Source organism: Manis pentadactyla, chromosome 17 (genome assembly GCF_030020395.1).
Source record: "Manis pentadactyla isolate mManPen7 chromosome 17, mManPen7.hap1, whole genome shotgun sequence".
In the NCBI taxonomy this organism is placed as follows: domain Eukaryota; kingdom Metazoa; phylum Chordata; class Mammalia; order Pholidota; family Manidae; genus Manis; species Manis pentadactyla.
In genome coordinates, this window is record NC_080035.1 from 40394280 (window position 1) to 40415526 (window position 21247).

The 21247-nt window shown below is 40.2% G+C and overlaps 1 long non-coding RNA gene across 2 annotated transcripts; it reads right to left on the reverse strand.

The window, feature by feature from the left end:
* Nucleotides 1-2866: 2866 nt before the first annotated feature.
* LOC118916698 (uncharacterized) lies at nt 2867-18863 on the reverse strand. 2 transcript variants are annotated; one of them, XR_005026494.2, is made up of 4 exons: nt 18730-18863; nt 11016-11291; nt 10317-10443; nt 2867-6711 (listed from the first exon to the last, which is right to left on the reverse strand). It is a non-coding gene; the product is annotated as an uncharacterized LOC118916698 (long non-coding RNA). The 2 variants fall into 2 exon arrangements; XR_005026493.2 differs by having other exon boundaries at nt 10317-11291.
* Between the last annotated feature and the right edge of the window lie 2384 nt (nt 18864-21247).

Below are 21247 nucleotides of genomic sequence, written 5' to 3' on the forward strand. Positions count from 1 at the left end.
ATCCCAGATCCAGCCTTAGAATTGAGCCTGTGCTAGCCTCCTGCACTAAATAGCTAGTATTCGCCAAGAACTTGGTTCCAAAATTTTTCTCAGCTATTTCTCCACATACTCAAAGCAGTAGCATAGATAGTCACTAAGAACAGTATGCCAAGTCATATGATACAAGAAGCATGAGGCCAGAGCTGTCAAAACCAGGAGTTCCATGGCTATAGCTTTCTTTGAGACATGATTGTGTAGATTGGTTATCTCAGGGTCTCACTCCTTGTTTATATTCATATAATTTAAAAATGTTAACTGTAATTATTTCGTGGTTATGAAAGTTCCATGTGCCTGTTAAAGTTGGAGGGAAAAATAAACTAATGAAAAGAAAACATCCATAATCTTGCTACTTGCTATTTTACATTTAATACATTTCCTTCTGTGATTTTTCTCTAGACTTTTTAAAGATATTTGGACACTACTTTTACAATGTTGTATGCAGCTTCCTTCACTTAACATTCTATCATAGTTTTCCAATGTTATTAGGAAATATTCACACACATTTTTAATATCTGTATTACCACCGAGCATCCTGAAGAAATATTAACTCTTCTTTAATATATTGTTCATTTCATTTGAAGAGCTCAGTATGACCAAATTTATAATTAAAAGTTCAAGTTCCAATGATGGCTCACAAGGCCCTGTATCATCTGGTGCTCATATACCTCTCTGGGTTCACCTCCTACTTCTCTGCCTCTCTTCATTCAGCTCTGGCCCCACTGGCCTCTTCCCTGGTTGTTGCACCTGCCAATTTAGCTGCATCTTGGGCATTCCCAGCATGCTCTCTGCCAGGAATGCTCTCCTTTGGAAAACTTCATGGCTGGTTACATCATCTCCTTAGGCCTCTACTTGAACTTCACCTTCGCACCTTTTTTTTCTGTCAACACTAATATTTCCACCCACTTACAGAATCTCCCTGACTACTCAGCTTTATTTATTTTCTATTATTCTTCCCCATAGCATCTATCACCATCTAACACATTTTATGTATGTATGTATGTATGTATGTATACATGTATTTACATATTATGTATGCATGTCTGTCTCTTCTGCCCTCAAGGGAATTTTTGCTTTTGGAATATCTAGAATAATTCAGTTAATACCCCAAATCAATTCCTCCCTTTACATGATAGAGGAGTTTCAAAAAGCCAATTAATTCCATCTGTAACTGTTTTCTTCTCCAATTCTCTTGCTGCAAGTAATGAATCTCCAAAATACACATATGAAACTTCATTGTTAATGTGTTCTAACCTACTATCATATGTATATCTATATTTAAAAAAGCGTTAGCATTATAGAAATACCAATATTCAAGATCAAATCTAAAGCCTTTGAAATACTGGGACCTAAGAAAAATTGAAACAATCCCTCTTGTAAAATTATATTTTTAGAGTGACAGGAATATTTTCAGTGTTCTTTCAAAAGGAGAAATGAATTTCAGAAATCTTATATTTTAATGCAATTTATTTCCACTTTGTTTAATTTTGTCCTGGCATTAGATTCACACAATCTAAATATAAAAAATTAAATATTTGAAAAAGGGACACCTTTCAAACTAAGTAGTACATTGCTTGCTGATATATGCCTAGCTGCCCACACCCATCAGTATTCTGCTGTATTTATCTGAAAATTTCTACAAAAGTTGTGAGAACCTGTCTTAAAAAAAATCAGTGAATTTACTTAATAAATTAAGAACTTAACCAACAAATGTTTGACCAAATCTGCCGTTAGAGTCAATGTGATTATGTAAAGCCATAATTCATTAATTCTTTTATGATCTCCAGATAAACTTGTAAGGCATATCCCAGTTTCATGCTTTTTCCTAATACTCCTGGAAGTACTTGAAATACAGTTCCAGGTTCTCTTGTCACTGAGCAGCGTTAGAGTTTGCCACTTCTGTGTGACAACTACTTCTCCTCCTCTTCCTTCCCCTCCTTTCCTTCTCTTTCTCTTCCTTTTTCTTCCCCCTCCTTCTTCTCTTCCCTCTTTTCCTTCTGTGCACACACACACACACACACACACACACACACACACACACACACATGATACATATATATCAATATTTGGGCAGATGCATATTAATACTGGTAACTTCTCAAGTAACTTCAGCAGTAAAAATTCTCATCTCACTTAATATCACTGGTATGTTAAAATGATGGTTCCTGAGTAAGCCTGTGAATCCTTGAGGGGAATGTGTTTTTCCTGAGGAGCATCTTACCATTTCACTGTGCTCCTCTTTCCTTATATCTTGGAAGCAGTGAGGAATTCTTATTTATCTTCATTCTAGTTGTGCAAAGAAGTTGACTCTCGATACCCATTCCAAACTCTTTATCCCTTGACTCCTTCTCCTATAAAATCTAGCGGAAAAAAATAAACCAAAGACCACACCTCCTGCAAGCAAGAATGATGACGTGTCTGGGCAAGGAGATGGGGGAGGAAATTCTGAGGGTCACTTTCTCTCCTTTCCCAGCCAAACAAAAAGGCAGAGCCATGCAACCCTTCCCCTCAAACTCTTCTTTTTCCTTGTTTCCAATGTCAGAGATTTAGCACCTCTCTTGTCACCATAAGGATGAGTTGTATGTTAAAAACTGGCAGAAAGCTAAAACCATCCTGACTTCCATAGCAGAAGGATTCTTGTTATCGGAGACATTCAACCCCTCCTTTAGTCTTGGTTGAGTTTTCCTTTATTTGCAACCAAGCCCAACACCAACTTAACATGAGTCTAGCTATCAGCTGCTCTTCTGCACCGCATCGGATGAAAGTGTCCATTGTCAATTGTCACATTAACAAAAAAGATAGTTTTGTCAAACCTCATTCATGGTAGAGTTTTTGTTTCTCATGCTTTGTGTTTATTTTGATACTAAAACACAATGCTATTTTTAATGAATTTGGAATGCATGGTTAAAGAAATTTTAAGCAGGCAAAGTAACTGTAAGTAACTATAAATAATAGAAACTTAGAAATAATTTGTTTTTATCATCTTGATTTAAAACCAGTCTGCTCTGAAATGTTTCATAACTGCTTTTATCACATCTTCTCAAGCTTTTTACTAGAAAAGCAGAACAACGTCATACCAACAGCTCTTACCAGATAACAGCTAATGACAAATAAAAGATCACTAGCGTCTTAATATGTACTATGATGTATGCAAAGTTTTCTCGAAAAATGCTGATATTTTCAGTATGATTCACCATGACCACCTTCCTCCCCAGTTTTTCCCATACATCTCATTATTGAATATAACTATTTTTCCTCAGAAGCAATATAAGTTTTCAGACAAAAACTTACTCAGCTGAACGTCTGCTTTTTTCCCTTTTATGAATCAATTACAGTGTCTTCAAATTAGTTTCAAAATCCAAGAGAGGTGGTGCATTGTATCAGTGTAAATCTCCTGAAAAAAAAAAAATCCTGGCTACTATAATCTCCTGTGTCTTTTTTTTCTTTTTTAATGTCATTGGTGGGCAAACTGGGTGAAGTATATACTGCATTTCTCTGTTACTATTTTTTTTTACAACTGCATGTGAATCTATAATTATCTCAACAAAAATTTCACTGGAAATAAAACCAAGAGTAGTCTGTTTCCTGTTTAGACAGGTTGACTTTGGAAATGCAGTGGTGATGACTATTGTAAAATACAATTTGGATTATTAAGTAATTAATATATGGCAATATGACATATTTTTGTCCTACTTGAACATGATCTCTTCCCACTTTACTTTTATCTCTTCAAAGGATCTTCCTCCTTTGAAAACTTCCTACTTTACTATGTCTTCAATTTCTCTTCTTAATATTATAGTGGCATTAATTAATTGTTTCTCAAATTTATGGTTTTACTGCAACTTCTACAGCTGCTGGTTTCTAGTTTTGAGAATCCATATGGCTATAGAGTGGATAAATTCAGTTCTGAAGAATTTTGCTAAGACTTGATTACTCAGCTCATGTGATCTGCCTGGACCTGTAGAGTAGTTCAGTAGCAGATATGTGACAATCACAAATCCAATCAAATTCTAGAGAACACTGTGAGAATTCAAGGTCTCTGTGGTTTGCAGATGTGAAGTCGGTATAACCTTATCACTGTAAGAGAAGCCAGCCTGGGGATGAAGTTCCTGCTCAAATAATAGCAGACCTGCGAGACAGCTGGAGAAACGGAGCCCTGATCAAAAATTAACTGAAGACTCTACTGTCTCTGGACTTGTTCAAATGCATGAGATAAACAAACCGAAACCAAACTACTGACTGACCAGTCACATTTATTGTTGCAGCACAATGAGTTTTCCTGAGCTACACTGATAATAATTTCAGCCAAAGAAAATAGGATGTTGTGAGTGAAATTGTGGAACTGGTGGAACCAAGAAAAGAGTAGGTAGAGAATTGTTCTGTCTTGTCCTGTGAAGTTGGCCTTCCTAATTTGTAGTTACAAAAGAATTTTTTAAACTATGACCTATTGAACCCTTGGATAAGGATCATGTAAGAAAGGTCAGAATGCTTAAGTGTGTGGAAGTCTTCTTTTAATGTTCAGTAATGTCTTGTAATAAAGAGATGCTTCATTTGAAATTAGGTCTCCTGAAAGTTGGGAGGAGAAAAAATATGTTTTGTTAAGGAATGTCTTCTGCCTGCAGACTGTTACCAAAAAGTGACTTGAAATTAGATTATCTGGTTTCTTGTAGGGTTGGAATACCAAATTCCTGGCCCTAAGTGGAGGTTAATATAAGCAGAAGCAGGGCGAGAGAGATAAATTTAAGGTACAGGAGGGACCTGATTTCCCAATCTTCTTCCCACTTCCTCTATTACAAGTTCTCTGCCTGTCAAAAGATAAAACATCACTCCTGTTTAGGGGAAACACCTGGGATGCAGGCAGGGGGCAAGAAGCATATTATATTTGTCTTCTCAGTCAGATGATTTTGGGTGGAAACTATTTACTGAGGTCTAGGAGTTGAGGGAAACCAAAACTGGGCTACTAGGAAACAGACATTTTAGGCCCAGGTCTGGGTTTAACAACTCTTAGAAGATAATATCTATGGCTTTAACTGCTCGCCCTTTATATGGGCTGGAAACAAATAGATAAGAATCTTTATTTCCTATGACAGCAGTATTGCTAATAAAACTCAACCAAGCCTAGCTAAAATAGCTATCTGCTCAACCCTTTGATCTTTTTCTAGACCCCAAATTCACATTAGCAGGAAGTTGGCTGCTAAAAGTAGTCAGCTTCCAGACAAGGCAGCCGTACCATCCATTCATTTCTGATGCCGTAATGGGCAGGAGGGAATGGACAATGCAGCTTCTCCAGAAAGCTCGCCCAGGAACTGTTCCATTTAGGCATGACTGAGAGCGCTCACTGCTGACTTCAATTATCCTTTTCTCCAAGTGGGAAGTTTTACTGTGATGATCCTGTTCTCTCTCCACTAATAAATGCTGGATGTTGTGTGGCGGACAACTTCTCACGTAGCTACAGGTACCTGAACCATTCTTCTTGGAGAAGACTGCACCTGACACAGAGACCCTGGGCTTGTCCTAGATGCAGTAACTGGAAGGGATTTTGAGTTTGCTGCATTTGGGAAGGGAGGAAGTATATTTCACATGGCATAGGCATTTCTGAAAGTGTGTATCTGAGATGAAAGGTATGTTTATACTAAAGGTGTAGACTATAGGGGAACCACCTTCTGGTTTTCTCCCAGCACTCATCATCTCCTTTTCCTTCATCTCACCAACAGTCTCTAATTGGGGAAACCAGAGATCCCAAAGAAGCTGACCCCACTGCTAATTCCAGTGATCAGTTCTCACTAGAGAAGCAGAAACTCTTACCAGACCATTCCTAAAGCTGATCTACTCTGGATCATTTTACTTTAAAGAATCAATAAATTCCCTATTGTTTAAGCAGTTCAAATTAGATTTCATGTTTGTCACATAACAGAAAAACATATTCAATGCTCAAATATCTTTCTGAAAGCAAAACAAACCATCCTTAGTGCCTATCTTCCTCTAGCTATCCTGTTATTATTTTTCTCTTTACAACTACACTTGGGTTTGAAAATGTAGTGTTTGCTTAATCTCTGCAATTCCTCTTCTGTCATTTATTTGACAACTAACTGATTTCTGCTTTCCATCCTCATCACTCTACAGAAAGCCATTGACAAGGACATGGCCTGCAAATAGTTAATCAGTGGATTTATTTCAGTTCTTAACTTAGTCTCTTTCCATTGATCACAGGTGATAAAAATGTCTTCTTTTCTTTCTTGGCCTTCTTAAAGCCTCTATCTTATTACTTAATTTTTAATATAACTTTCAAACAGCTTCTGTTCAATCATTTTGCTTTGTCTTCTTCTGCCTATGTTTTCCAGAGTTTCACTGAAGCTATTTCCCATTCCCTTGACTTTAAAGTTACTATACATCTTTATATAATCATAAACATTTTCCTAGATTTCTCGCAATCCCCAGGACTCCTCTACTTCCCAATCTTCATGTTTCTGAATAAACTCTTGCCTCTGTGACATAAGCCTTTGTTTAAATCTCTGAATACTCTGAACTTGATAGTCTTACATGTGTTTGAATTATCTGAATCTCAGAATAGTCCATGAATTTATGCTTGTCTTATCATTTTCTGTCTTGGTTTCCTCTGTTGCATTGGTTAAGAATTCCCTGTCTTCTCTTGGGCCTTGCATTAGTCAGGATTCTCTAGGGAAACAGAACCGACAGGATATGTATAAATATTTTGAAAGACATATTTATTATGAAGGATTGGCTCACATGAGTCAATGAACCAAATACAGAGGTGAGGTCACACAGGCTGTCACCTACAAAATGGAGGCCTAGGAAAGCCAGTGGTGCAGTTTCCATCCCAACCTGAAGGCCTAAGAATCAAGGGAGCCAAGGTAAATGTCACAACATGAGCCTGAATGCCCAAGGAGGAACACTGGTGCGCCACGGCAGGAGAAGCTGGGTGTCCCAGCTCAAGCAGAAAGCACATTTGCTGACTCAAATGCTAATCTCTTCTGGAAACACCTTCACAGATACACCCAGAAATAATGTTTCACCGGCTACCTGGGTATTTCTTAACTCAGTCAATCTAACGCATAATATTAACCATCACAGGTCTATAGAACCACATCATACCCTCTCCATCTTCCCTCCACCCTAGAGACAAGGGAAACACAGATTCATTTTCCTTCTTACCACCTCTTTTACATCAATTAAAGCTGGCTGTGTTACAGCAACAGTTAGGTCCTAGGAAGCCACTGGAAACCATGAAGAAGATAGAAAGGTGGCTTCATAACTGTAGGTGAATTTTTATGTCCACAGAGTCTGCATCTTTAACCAGTGGTATTGATTTGATATAAGGCAGCAAAAATTCAGAATAAGGTTAAAAGGGGAGGTAGGAGTTGGTAGAGACCCTTACTGGTCAAGTAGATCCTAAATGGATGGTGGGAATAGGGCACTGCTTCTTTAGAACTCATACATTTAGGGTGGTTCTGGGGGGAAATGGAGAAACCTTATATACGTAAGAGATCTATGTGGCAGTGTTAGTGTCAGATAGCTAGTTCCTTCACTGTATTATTTTTAGAGATTTGCCCTCTGAAAGAATTGTCTACACTGTAAAGGGGCTTATTATTCTTCAAATCTTGCAGGCACAGGCTGTTAACAAAGAATGTAGGGTCCCGATCTTGGGTTAAAAATTGAGGCAGGTAAATAATTACTTGAAATCATTGCTCATTGAGAAAGAGCTGCCAAAGACAAGAAAATGATTTTCAAGGGACTCTTCATGTCCAAGGAAACTAGAAGGAGTAATTAGTCATACCATCTAATCAAGAAAGGAGCGGCGGTCCAGAATGATGTGATTAATTTTCTAGCATTCTCTTCCTAAGCTTATCTCTTAAAGTATGGTATTCTCCAGCTGTCCATCCTCAACCCAAGTTCTTATGCTGTGAACTCTTCCAGAGTGATCTCATTTCCTCTCATGATTTCAGTTCCTGATGACTTGAATTTTCTATCTTTATCTATGACATTTTCCCACAGATTCATACTTTCATCCATCTGTCTACTCTACATCTCCCATAACATCATCTTAGTCTCAAACTCAACTTCCGTGAAATGGTAATTACTCTCACCACCACAAATCCGCTCCCTTCCCCATCTGCCCAACACCTTTACTATTATTATTAGTTTTTGATTCTTTGTGTTTGGAAGTACTGACAACACTTCATTTACCCAGCCTACAAACCATCCTCTGTGATGCTTTCTTCTCTTTATGCCAATGCCCAATACATTCCTATGAATTTTAACTCTTATTTCCCACCTCTCCCTTCCTTTTCATCATAATATCCTTGCTTTAATTAAGGCTACTATCTTCTTTTATCCTAAATAATTGCAACAACCTCTGAACTACTCTGTGTCAGTCAGGAGTTTCATTGCAAGCAATAGAAAATGAGCTTGGCTAGCTCAAACAGAAGAGAATATTTCTATCAGGCTTGGGAAAACTTACAGAATCAACAACAGGATAGTTGGAGAACAAGATTGAGAAAATGTGTGGGAACCAACGGAGTCTAGTCAGCTGGAGCCACAGCCAAGGCGATGTGTCAGAACGATCTGTTCAGGATGTCACCACTGGCACTGGCCCCCCTGAAAACAGTACCGTTCTCATCGCTGGTGCCACTGACACTCCAGCACCTACACCGTGCTGTCGTCGAACGCCACAGCTAACTCACCTGTCCCAGAATTTACTCCGTATTCATAGCCTCAGTGCAAATATCAAATTGGGCAACCCTAAACTGCATACCCATGCCTTAGATCCTGGAAGATGGGGAGAAAAAAAAAATGCCCTAAGGAACTGTATACTCTACTGCTGCAAGTCCTTCATTTCTTTTTCTCTTTACAGAAAGTTTTCTCTACACAATTTTTTTTGGTACTGATTATTTCCTTTCTCTCTTTTCTTGAAGCTTAGTCTGCCCGTCGCAGTCAGATTCTCATTTTGACCATTCCACCCAAACTTACTGCTCTTAATAAAGTTACAGAGGTCTCTGTTTTACAAACCCAATGACCATATAATCTAACTTGGTTTACAAAAAATGTTCAACACTCCTGTTGGTCATCATCTCCTTTCCTTGCCTGACTGATTATTTACCACTCTCTCCCTCTGTTTCTCTCACACTTCACTGGCCACTCCTCTGTAGCAGTTTACAGCATTAACCGCTTCCTCTAGCTAGAAACAGTCACTTCCCGTGGTTTCAGTGACACCAGCTCTTCTGGTTTATTCGCCCCCTCTTTGGAGACTACTCAGTCTTCTGCATAAGCTTCTCTTATTGTTTCCTAAATCCTCAAATGCCAAGGTTCTTTCAGTAATCCCTTTGTAGATCTTCTCCATTCTTTCATTTATTTATTCAACAGATCTAGAGTATGGGTTTATTATGGATGGATGGACATTATCCTAAGTGCTGAGATGTGCAGTGAATGAGATAAGTAGCCTTTGTTTACATGAAGTATGACCTGGTGGGAGGCAACAAGACAAAAACAGATAAGCAAAAACACAGGGGTTAGTAGAATAAAGGACAATAAAGCATGAGAGGGCACAAAATTACTCACAGGAGAGGCATTTTTATGTAGAGGTCAGGGAAGGTTCTGAAAAGAAGTGAGGGAAATTACAGGTTACAATTTGGAAATGGACATTTCAGGAAGGTGAAGCAGTGATGCACAAAGAAACTCAAGCAGGAGGGTGCCTGGTATGGAGGAGAAAAAGCCAGTAGGCCAGAGTATCTGGAGAGGAAAGAGAGAGATGGGCAGGGTGTGGTATGGAGTGAGCAAAGAGAGACCCGTGGCAAGGAAGGCTTTGTGAATCAGGATACAAACTTCTGCTTTTACTCTGAGTGCGACGCAAAACCACAAGAGAGATTGGATCAGCAAGAACCTATGTCTTAAAGCTTAGCTTTGTTAAGGGAAGACTCGATGACTTTAACGAAGGTTGGGGCGGGGATGTGGAAATTGAATCTGAGAGACCAGGTAAGAGGTCCTATGAGAAGTGATTGACAGTTTGTACTAGGGTTGGGATGGAAGGGGTGATGAACACTGATAAAATCCTGTGTATATTTTAATGCTAGAGTTGACAAAACTTCTTGATAATTTGGATGTAAAGTTGGAGAATAAGAAAGAAGACTAGAAGTCTAAATTTGTGCACTGAGCAACTGGTGGAATGGAGCTGCCAGAAACTGAGATGGAGTAACCAGGGGATATACAGGTTGGGGGAAGGTGTCGGGGTAATCAAGTTTTTGTTGATTTTAAGTTTGACCTACCTGTTAGGCAGCGAAGTGGACATGTCAAATAAGCAAGCGGGTATATGATTCTGGAGTGTAAGGGAGAAATCCATGCTGGAAATGCACATTGGTTGGTTATTGCCAGATAATAGCTGAAGCCACGGAACTGGAGGAGAAGCAGGAATCACCTAGGATGAGTGACCCATATAGAATTAAAAGTCAGGGCCTCTATTCCTGCACAGGTTTCTCCCAGCACTTAGCCAGCAGTCTTCATTCTCGATTCATTCTTGCAGCTGTCTGGGGCCCCAGCCATATCAGTGCCGTTAACCGTAACATCAGTGTGTGGTCCTCAAATGCCTCTGACACTGAGTAGGGAATGGAGCTGAAACTAATGGAATATCAGGGGCTTTCTAGTTCAGGGCAGAATGAAATAGATTTGACTGCAAAGAAAAAACAGGCTGCTTTTTTAAATGTAGGGCCAGAGCTTTGTCAAAGACCATTGCCACATCCTCTCAGAGGCTGTACGGCTGAGAGGGGTGTCCTGCTGCTAACGTGACATGACGTCACGTTGGAGGGATCCCTGGGGGGCTGACCCCTTGGTGATACTGCTTGCAGGATTATCAGGCTAGGCTAGACTCCTAGTGGAGGGGCATATCCAGCTCCCTGGTGGATCTTTTTATTATACCAAAAGAGGTTCACTGGAGGAATGTGTGGGAATTGGAGCCTGGAATTATGTACTTTGGGTCTTCTCCACTTTGGCTTGTGGTAACATTAAATCTTCTCTCTTCATTGCTGCGCCTGTGTTGACTTTGGCTGGCATCCCTTCTGAGGTCCTGTGCCTTCGGGTTCTGGCAGGTGGTGCAGGGGGCCAGTCTCTATGTCAGCATAGTCAGTGAGAGCGTGCCCGTTGGCATGAGAGCCAAGGAGGTGTCAGCTGAAAGGGCTATGCTCATTGCCTCGCAGGGTGAAGTCAAATCTCCACCCATCGTCTTCCCGAACATGGTAACAGCACATCTGTATTTTGGGAGAAAGGATATGTTTCTATAAATTTAAGCAAGTGATAAAACAGTTTTGGGGAATATTCTTCAGTTTGTTACACTGTCCAATGAGCAGAATGTTAACTATTACTGTATTACCAAAGGGTTTTGATTCAAAGGCCAGATACAAATTGAGGAAAGAAATTAATTGAAAGGATATTGAGAGTCTCACAGAATCACTGGGAAAGCAGAACAAAGGGGTCTGGAATCAATGCAGGAACCACACCTCAAACATTACATAACTGGCCTGGAGAAAACACAACTGCCCCTACTGCTGAGAAGCGTACCTTGACGTGTATCCCACCTACCCTGCTCCGGGTGATTCTCTAGTTCTGCAGCCCTGAAAAGCAGTTACTGATGCCGCCACCACCACCAGCATCTGAGCACATTCTCGGCTGTCCCTCCTGTTCCTAGTTAATCTCTGATTTATAATACATGGCGAGTACCTCTGATTGGCTCAGGAAATGTGCCCATGCCAGAAAATCTGGGTTGGTGAGTATCTGGCACCTTCTGCTTCTGTACTAGGATATGCTTTCCATCAAGACTTGTAAGATGTGACATTCCCTAAGTGTATGAACGGTCAAATGCTGGGCAGCCAGACAAGCAACAAATGTCTGCAGTGGTATTTTCCTCTTGACTGTTACAAATCAGTATGCACTTTCTTCTACCCTTACACTTCTAAAAGGGGAAAATTGCTTCCCTGTAACATAATAAAATTATTCCACGTAAAACTGAAGATGCACCCACTGCTTTCCAAAAGGGAAATAACTCAGACCTTTCCAGTTATTGCTCCCAGCCCAGGGCATGCTCTATGGGTAACAACCTTTCCTCCCTTTGTTTTGTGATGACCCCGACCAGAGATTCTTTCCACTGAGGGTTCTGTTGTGAAGTTAACAACTTTATATAAAATAGTGGTGGAAAGGGAATAAGAAGGTTAGGAAAACTAGTTCAAGTGTCTATGTTCGTATGTGACAAGGGAGGAAGTCCTCACAGTTCACAGACGGGGGCTCACAGATATCATCTCTCACTCCTGTTCTCCCTCCTCTCCTTGCATACAGCTCTGTCTCACACAGGCATGAGAACAATCACTGTCTTACTGATAACACCTTCTCAATTCATCATAATCTTTTCTACTTCCTCTTCTCGATGACCATCATCTTGAATCAAGATGTTGGCTGGCATACTTGAATGACTTCTGACCATTTTCTCTTTTCCCTCCCTTTCTCCTCACCAAACTGTTGCCATACAAGCTAATTATCTTTAATACTGCACATCTGATCATGTCACTCCCCCGTGTCCAGTGACTTGTAATTATCTTTGGAGAAAGTTCACAGTTCTCAGCATGTCCTAGAAGGTTCTCCCTGTGTGACCTCTGTCCTCTCCTGGCTCTCTTTGTCTCTCTCTGTCCTTGTGCTCTAGTTAAGCTCTTTACCATCAGTTTCTCAGAAACCCTGCTCTCTTTCCAGCCTCAGGGCCGGGCAGTGATATTCCCTTTGCTTGCAATGTTCTTGCCAACATTCTCATCCTTCGAGTTCTTAGGTCTCAGCTCAATGTCAGATCTTCCTGTCTCCATCACATGTTTGTCCCCTGCACCCAGACAAGTCAGTCCCTCACCTCTACTGCTCTTCATACCACTAATTGTCATGAATATTACCTCTATTATTTCTTGCTAAACACCTGATTGATCCATAAAACTGAAGGTCCATGAGGACATGGGCAGCGTCAGCCTGTGCATGCCTGTGTCCTCAGGGGCTAGGGTACTCATAATCAGGCACATGGCAGGTGTCAGCCGGTATCTGCCAAGCCAATGGATTAATGAAAAGGTCCTACATGGGCAACTGTCAGGCCACGCATTACACATGGATGCTTTCAGGTTTCTATTTTCTCATGATAACACTCAATTATTCAATCCTCTGATTTCTCAGGCAGTTAGGTTTGGCTGGGAAGGTATGCAAAGAACAATTCTGTTTGCATTAAGGTATCATGCTCATATTTGCCATGGAGAGGTGGGACAGCTTTACAACAGACCAAACGTCACTTGTTTCCCAGCATGAAACTTCGGCAGGAATAGTTCTCTGTTAATTTGAGTGACCAAGAATTTGTGCCATTTTCTCTGAGGAAAATTATCCTTTTGAGAACATCCTTTTATTCTCCTCACCTAAACTTAATTGTTTTACCAGGCTCCATTTCTTCTTGCATCTCACTTTGCTGTTTTCTTTACAGAACCAATTCTATCCATTTTGTATAAACCTCTCATATTTAAAAATTTGCCTTTCAAACACACGATGTCCTAAGATGTGTATATTGAACAACCAGAAATAACTCAGTGACATATTCTTCTTCTTGCTTATTTCATACATATTTCCAATGTATGACTCATTGGTTTAGAGGACAAATGTGAACTAAGAGCAAAACAGAGGACTTGATGTCCTTGGGCCCGAGAGGCAGATGAATCACGGCCCGGCTGGCCGAGCATCCTAGTCAGGGCTGCCTGTCTCCGGGCTTTGAATGGCCCCCACTGTTCCCTGTCCTGGCCCCACTCACAAACTCACACAAACACACATCTCTAGCACCACATGAGTCTTCCTTCAGAAGCCCCGTGGAACTATTTTAGGTGGCAAGACACGCATATAATAAAGAAAGCGGCTGTCTTGGAGGCTATAACTTGATATATGAACACGTCAGAGGGACCCAAGATGTTAGCAGTGGCATTTTCATTCTCAGTTTTCAAAGAGCTTTATTTTGCTCTCTCCTTCTACCATCTGCTTGTCTTACTGTAGAAAATGTCATTTCCTATGGTGTTTAATAGGATATGAAATGGGATTGTTATACGGTGCATTTCAGTGTAGTTTTATGATTTCCTGAGAATAGGGTGCCACCCACCCTCTCTCCCTCCCTCCCTTCTTCCTTTCTGCTTTCTCTCCCCCTTCTCTTTAGCCTTCTCTCTCTCCTTCCTCCCATTTTACTCAGAAAAATTCAGCTAGCTTTGACATGACATTAATTGTATCAACATGAAATAACTCCTATAGCTTTGCTTTGAAATCTGGACTGAAATCTGTGATAAGACAAAGTTTTTAATATGCCAAGTTTTATTTACTTATTTCAAAATAACACAAATTCCCGAAGTGGCATTAAACTGTTAAACAGCAAATTCCATTCAGGTGACAAGCTAAGTTTTTTAACTTCTATTGTTGTTGTGTGAAAAAGATAAACTGCCTAAAGGATTTTACCTTCTGTTGGTATCTGCGTAAAAGGAGTGAACCAAGAAGCCTTTCAAAGTAGAGGGTAAACGAAAGGGGAAAGTTCAGGAGGCAATAATAAGAGGACATACATATATCAATCACTTCTTATGTGACAGGCAGTGTTTTAACTCTACATATATGAATTTAGTTCACTGTCATCCTAAATAACTACATGCTGGAGATATTATTGCTTTCTCCATTTTACATGTGAGAAAACTGAGGCATAGAAATATTAAGGCCTTACAGCTACTAACTGGTATAGGCAAAGGGTCCACACACTAAAGAATTACATGATGCTTGTTCTCTGAACTGAGGTTCAAGTATAAATCTGCAGCATCATGGAGGAGAGAGTCTTTTGTTAAACATTAGAAAAGACTTTTACTGTCCTCTTTTGAGGGACTCCCGAAAGGATTTTAGGAAGCTCTTCTCACCACAGCCAGGGAGAACTCCAGCAGGCAGGAATATGGTGTACTTGAGGAGGTGGCTGGATGGTGTGATGGAGAACGGCAGTGGGGGGCACAGAGAGAAGCCGGCGTGCTTGCACGCTGCGGTGCAGCCTCGGGGGCTGTGATGAGAGTGGGCTCCGCTCTGAGGACAGACACTGTGACGCCTGTGCCCGCTGCCTCAACTCTCCTCTCCGTGACCAATTTATTGAAGAGTTTCTTTTGGGGAGAATGAGGATTGAGAAGGGAGGACAGGACTCCGTTTGTTGAGAATGGCTCATTTGTAGGATTGTTGGGAAGAGAGCTGCCGTGGGAAGATGATTATTTTAATTTAGCAGCCTGTGCTTCTCAAGGAAGAAAGAGATAGCAATAAACTGATTCAGATTTCGGAGACATGTTTTAGGGTCGACTACAGTGCTTTCTTTGAAAAAAACTTTCTCCATAGAGAAAACTTTCTGTTCCAACTAGGGCTTCAATACTTAAATCCAGATGAATTACGGCATCAATTTCTTGGGCTCAGGATCCCACCACTCTTATTGCTTCTCTCCTATTTACTTATGAAGTCTGATTTTGCTCCCAGACTCTATGTTAGATGACCTTCTTCAGAAAGGAGAGTCTTAAATTTTTCACCCACTTCAGAAGTAGTAATTTTGGGAATCCTCATTTACTCTTAAGTTTCATTAGGAAGACTCAGAAAAATAGGCAATTTTTTTTTCCTGGTTGTCTTTAGGATAAATTTGTTGGGCTCTGTGAAATTCTAGGTAGGACGTTATCAGTGTGTGTTTTTTGGCTCAGAAATATATTGACTTGTCGACTGTTCTCCCACACAGGCAATATCTTATTGGCACTTAGAGTATCTGGGAAAGGACAAGGAAGATATCTTTTCTTCTCTTGGCTTTAGAATTCAATATGGAAGAGTAAAAAATTGTATCTTTGTTACATGTTTTGAAGATATTCCAGTTTTATTTTTCTCAACTGGAACATAATATATTCATAAAATTGGGTACTTGTTATTCTATGGAGAAACACTAAAGAGAACGGCCACCCAAACACACAAGTGCTTGGAGCAGGTGATAAAACAGCAATTCAGTAAACAACTTCCCCCTTTCCCCCTAAAAAAAGCCACAATGGATTGAATATATCCTATATGGATGTAGTGAATTGATCATATCTTTTTGATTCAAACTAGATTAGCCAAAATAAGGCAGTCACTGTCTTTTAAGTTTGGAAAGGATGCCAGGGGTAGTTCTGGAGATCAAAAAAAAGTTTCAGGGATTAGGACCTTACCGGTTGGGACTAAAATTCAGTACTGGCAAATTTCTCCTCTCCTCTCCGAATCTTCTGAGTTCAGATTCAAATTTTTCCTATGCACTCAGAATCCTCTGAGTTCAGAGGATTCAAGCTTTCATCATAAATATGACCTCAACAAAAACACTGAAGCTATATATTCAGTAATTTTGTATTTGAAACAATGTGCAAATTTGATTAGTTCTACTTCCCACCTCTTTTCTAGCCAGTGTGATTAAGAGCTGTTACCAGGTCCACTTCAACGACTGTTCTACTGAGTTTTGATCCTGTCACTGTAACACATAAGAAGCAAAGTAGAAATCATGGACTTCTTAAAATAAGAGAGTGCTTTAAGTAAAAGTATATAAACCCTGTAACACCAGCCCAGCAGGATTTTTTCAAGTACGTTACTTTACTTCTCCCAGCGGTACAGAGATTAAAGAGGCAAGAAGTACCATTTACTGCAGGGTGCTGGACTCCGGGTAGTGGAACAGATGGAGAGAGTCCAGCTCATGGATCACTGAAGGTGGGAGGGCTGTGGCTGAGCAAAAGCAAATAAATGCATGATGCACAGGACTGGAGGACAGAAGTACAGTATTCAGACAAAGTCTGGTCATGTTATTTGTGTTAGTATTTGAGTTTTCTGTAGCTTGTAAACACTTTGCACAATTGTTTCATAAGTCTCAATAATAATTGTTATATTGGAATTGCTGTTTTCCTTCCAATCTTGCTTTTTCCCTCCCTGCCTCCCTTCTTCCTTTCTTTTCCTTTTTCCTTTCCTCTCCTTTTTCATTCCCTTCTCCTTTTCTTTCCCTCCCCCTCCCTTCCCTTCTCCTCCGCATCCCTTTTCCTACCCCTTTCCTTCTCTCTCCCTCCCTCCACCCTCCCTTCCTTCCTTTCATCATACTATAAATATATCTATGGTTTATATGTACACAGTATCAACCAATCATGCACCACTCTATAACTTTTGATGAGAACTTAAAGTTTGTCTAGTCCTTAGTTCAGTCAGATATGGAATTTTTTATTGTATATAGCTCTTTATTCTTACCCATCCAGTAAGCCCTTGATAGAGACCACAGTTTCCCCAATAAAAGAGAATAGTTGTTTAAATCTTTGCTTTTCAAAATGTAGTCCATTCCACCATGAATGACATCATAGCAGATCTTTGTCTTCACTTCAGACTTAGTGAATTGAAATTGATATTTTGATAAGATCCACAAGTGACTAAAAGTAGTCCTGGGATTTGGATAAGCAAATATTGCAGGCCCCTGTGGAAGAAGGGCTCAGAGGCAGCAAGGAATGCAGGATTTAAAGTCCCTGCTGATTGGTTTGGGTATGGCTGAGATTTTTAAACTGGAGAACAAGGCAAATGGTGTTTAAGGGAGAACAAATGTGACTCCAATTTGCATGTGGTCAGGATGAGAAAGAATGGAAACACTGAGGACAACTAGGAAAATATAGCTCAATACTGAAGAAAGGGATATTGGTCTGATATGGGCTTTTGACAAAGGGGATGGCAGGGGAGGGACTCTGTGAGACACTTTGAATTAGTTTACTTGGTGAACTATTTAAGTGATGGGTTCGCGTTACTGTAGCAAGATGAAATAAATAAGTATTCTCTGTGATAGGAGTTAGGGAGGTAGAACGCAGGGGACATAAGCACAGTGGTGAAGGACTGAGGATGTACAAGCGAGGTGTAGCTGTCTCTCAGGTTTGTATCCCAATTAAATATATGATATCCCCTGGGTCTGGCATTACCATGGTAGCTGAAATATGTATTTTAAAAAGTGAGGGCAGGGAGGGCATCTATATAGCTTCCAGAAATTGACTTTACCCATTTGTAATTATGTAATTTGCATAAGAGAAATTTTGACTTACTCCTTTGTACAAAGGACACCCTAAGTATCTATTTTCTGAATACTAGCCAGAAACATTTAATGACCACCGAACTATATTACAGTGCAACTTTTCAATATTTTAAGAATGAAAGTCCTGAAATAATTCAGGACTGTTATCTTCAAATAGAGAAATAGTTTTGAGAAAATTCATGGTTGACAATTCCGGTTTTTTTCCTTTATGTTTTTCTCCATGACAGCCATCAAAAAAACACTTGCAATTCATTTTATGATTTCACTGAATCCAAGAGATTAAGGGCATTGGTTAGTAATAGCACATACATGTTTATGGTTGTTTAATATAAAATATAAAGTACATATTGCTTTTGTAACATTTAGCTCAAGAAAATCAAAGAGTAAGGCAATGGAAACTGGGATATTCCTGACCGAGTACTCTAAAAGTCAGACCAATGGTGTTTTCCCTAGAATGATGTTTTTGGCATTTGTTATTAAATTGTGTTGTTGTGCTCTACAAAGGACAGGGAAAATTATAATTATAAGAGCAAAACCAAAACCATCTAACCCCCCCTCACAGCGTGTCCTACCTCATTGTTCCTTCCAGATCATTCCCATTCACTCAAAATAAGCTTGAGTTCCTGCCTTGCGGGGATGACTGCAGACTGGAGTCAGATGCAGGGGCTGCTTAATCAGGTCTGGGAGCCAGGCCTTAATTAGAATGCTTGGGAAAGAAGAGCAAATGAAAATTATTAAGCTTCATTCTTGATTCCTGTTTCTAATTTTAAAGAGGAAATCATGCATTAATCAAGCCCTGCACTAGAGCTCAGAGGCACGTTTTTGAAATATCCCAAAATAACAAGGGGAAAATTTTCGCTCTGTTTTGATAAAACCACCCCTAACTACTTGCTATGTACAGTATTATATATTTCAACATGCACTGTGCTAGGTTATAATATACTAAGCTTTTTGGTTACATTAAAAATTTTTTTCTGGACTCAAGGTGTAGCTTGATAATCAAGGTTTAGGCACGTAGGTTCCCTGAAAATGAAACAGAAAGGTGCTGAACCCATTTTCTGAGGTGAATGGAAAGCGAATTAAATGGCTTTAAGAGGAAAACACATGGCAGATGATTTCTGATGAGCAGAAAATTGCTTTTATGGGAACTTTTTTTGGTGATGCAGATTTGTGATGATCAAACTGATACTTAAGAAAGGGACAGTGATTATTTAATGTGAAAATGGAACATTACTCCTTTTTTCTACACAGTAATGAAGTCTGGATACTGTATTCTTAAAAAATTCTTAACAATTAATTCTCCAATGTCTTATCTTGATCCATATTATGAAAATAAAACATACATGGACAGACTTCTTTTAAACTTATTTCCTTATGACTCTGAAGTAATAATTTATGTTTTTTGCTCTTACCGGCTTCGCTGATGTTAGTGACTTCCTTTCAAAGGAGATCATATGGTGGTGAGGAATCCGGGGCTCTCCTTTGTGGAATAGCAGGTACTCACCCCACAGGAACTGTCTTTTTGCATCTTTGCTATCCTCTCAGTATCGGAGGCTGTAATTTAGAGACTTGCTTAGTTCATGTTGTCTGCTTTTAACTAAATTCTGAACGTCTTCATAATGAAAATGGTCTAATCTTTAAGCACAGTCTTTAAAATCAGGCCCTCTGGAGCCTGAAAACAGTGGGAGGACAAAGCCTGAACCCAGTGTGTGTGTGTGTTTGTGTGTGTGTGTGTGTTTAATCACTATAGAGTTTTAAACCCAAAGCCTGAACCCAGTGTGTGTGTGTGTGTGTGTGTGTGTGTGTGTGTGTGTGTGTTTAATCACTATAGAGTTTTAAACCCAGTAGGCAGGCCGAAAAATATCTGTCATGTGCCTGAGGCTACAGCTGGGGAAGATCACTAGGTTTAGGGGAACATGGCTAGGGATTCAGTGATACAACTTGTTGAGAAGATGATTAAAAACAGTTTAAAAAATTATGAATGTATAACTCTTCCAGGAAATTTTAACATGCAGGTTCAGTTTCATTAAATAGGCAAACTCATCTTTTTTCCTTAAATTTAAAAGGAAGTAGGAGTCTTCTTAATTCTTAAGGCCAGACCACTATGTTCACAGGTTTTAAAAAATTGCAATATAGTTGATGGACAATGTTATACCGGTTTCCGCTGTGCCTCTTAGTGATCGAATAATTACAAACACTGCTAAATGCACATCACAATAGGTGTAGTTACCATGCCTCACAGGGTTTTTGGTGGTGGTTTTCTTAGCACTTCCTTTCAGACACTTTCTCCTTTCTGACATTTTTCTGAGTTTCTTGAGTTCTGTAGTGAAAGATACCAGCATTTTCCACCAGCCAACTCAGGCCTTTCATCCTCCCTAACCACCACCGTCATAAAAAAAGAACGACAGAAAAACAAACCAAAACAGCAACAAAAAAACGCCAAGCACTCTTCTCCCTATAGACCTTTGGAACCCAATGACCAAGATCCCTGTCTAGTGGTGTCAAGATCTTCTCCCAGCTCCCTCTGCGCCCTCGGCGGCCTCAGCGAGGCGGCCTTCAGCGCTTTGGCTCCGGGCTTGCTTGCAGTAAGGTCGGCTGAAGGGACAGCGGAGCAGTGGCAGGGCTCGGGGCTCCTACCACGGCAAAGAGAGGCAGCTTTTGGCTCCTGGGGAAGCGCTGTTTAATGAATAACAAACTGTAAACAGGCCCTGAGGTTGAAGCGTGACACAGGTATGCTCCACAGGCACTGGGCCTACCCGTGGACCCTGGGGACGAGGGGGGGCACTTCACAAGCTCCTGTTATGCTTCCCATTCTGTTACCTGCGCTGCAGCTCTCAACAGGGACAACCTTCACCTGATGTTTCTATTTTTGTTTAATATTGTTTAAAAAAGTAAGACACCCCTGTTTGGAAAATCAGGTATATTTTTGTCACAGTGCAGTAAGTGGTAGGGGTGTGTGGGCAGCAAGGTTAGCATGTGTAGGCTGACGGAGGGGAGTATGGTCAGACTCAGGAACAGAGGTGTGAAAAGATGTTAACAAGAATGAGGCTATAAAAAAACACATGGCTTTTCTTACCAAGCAGCACATGC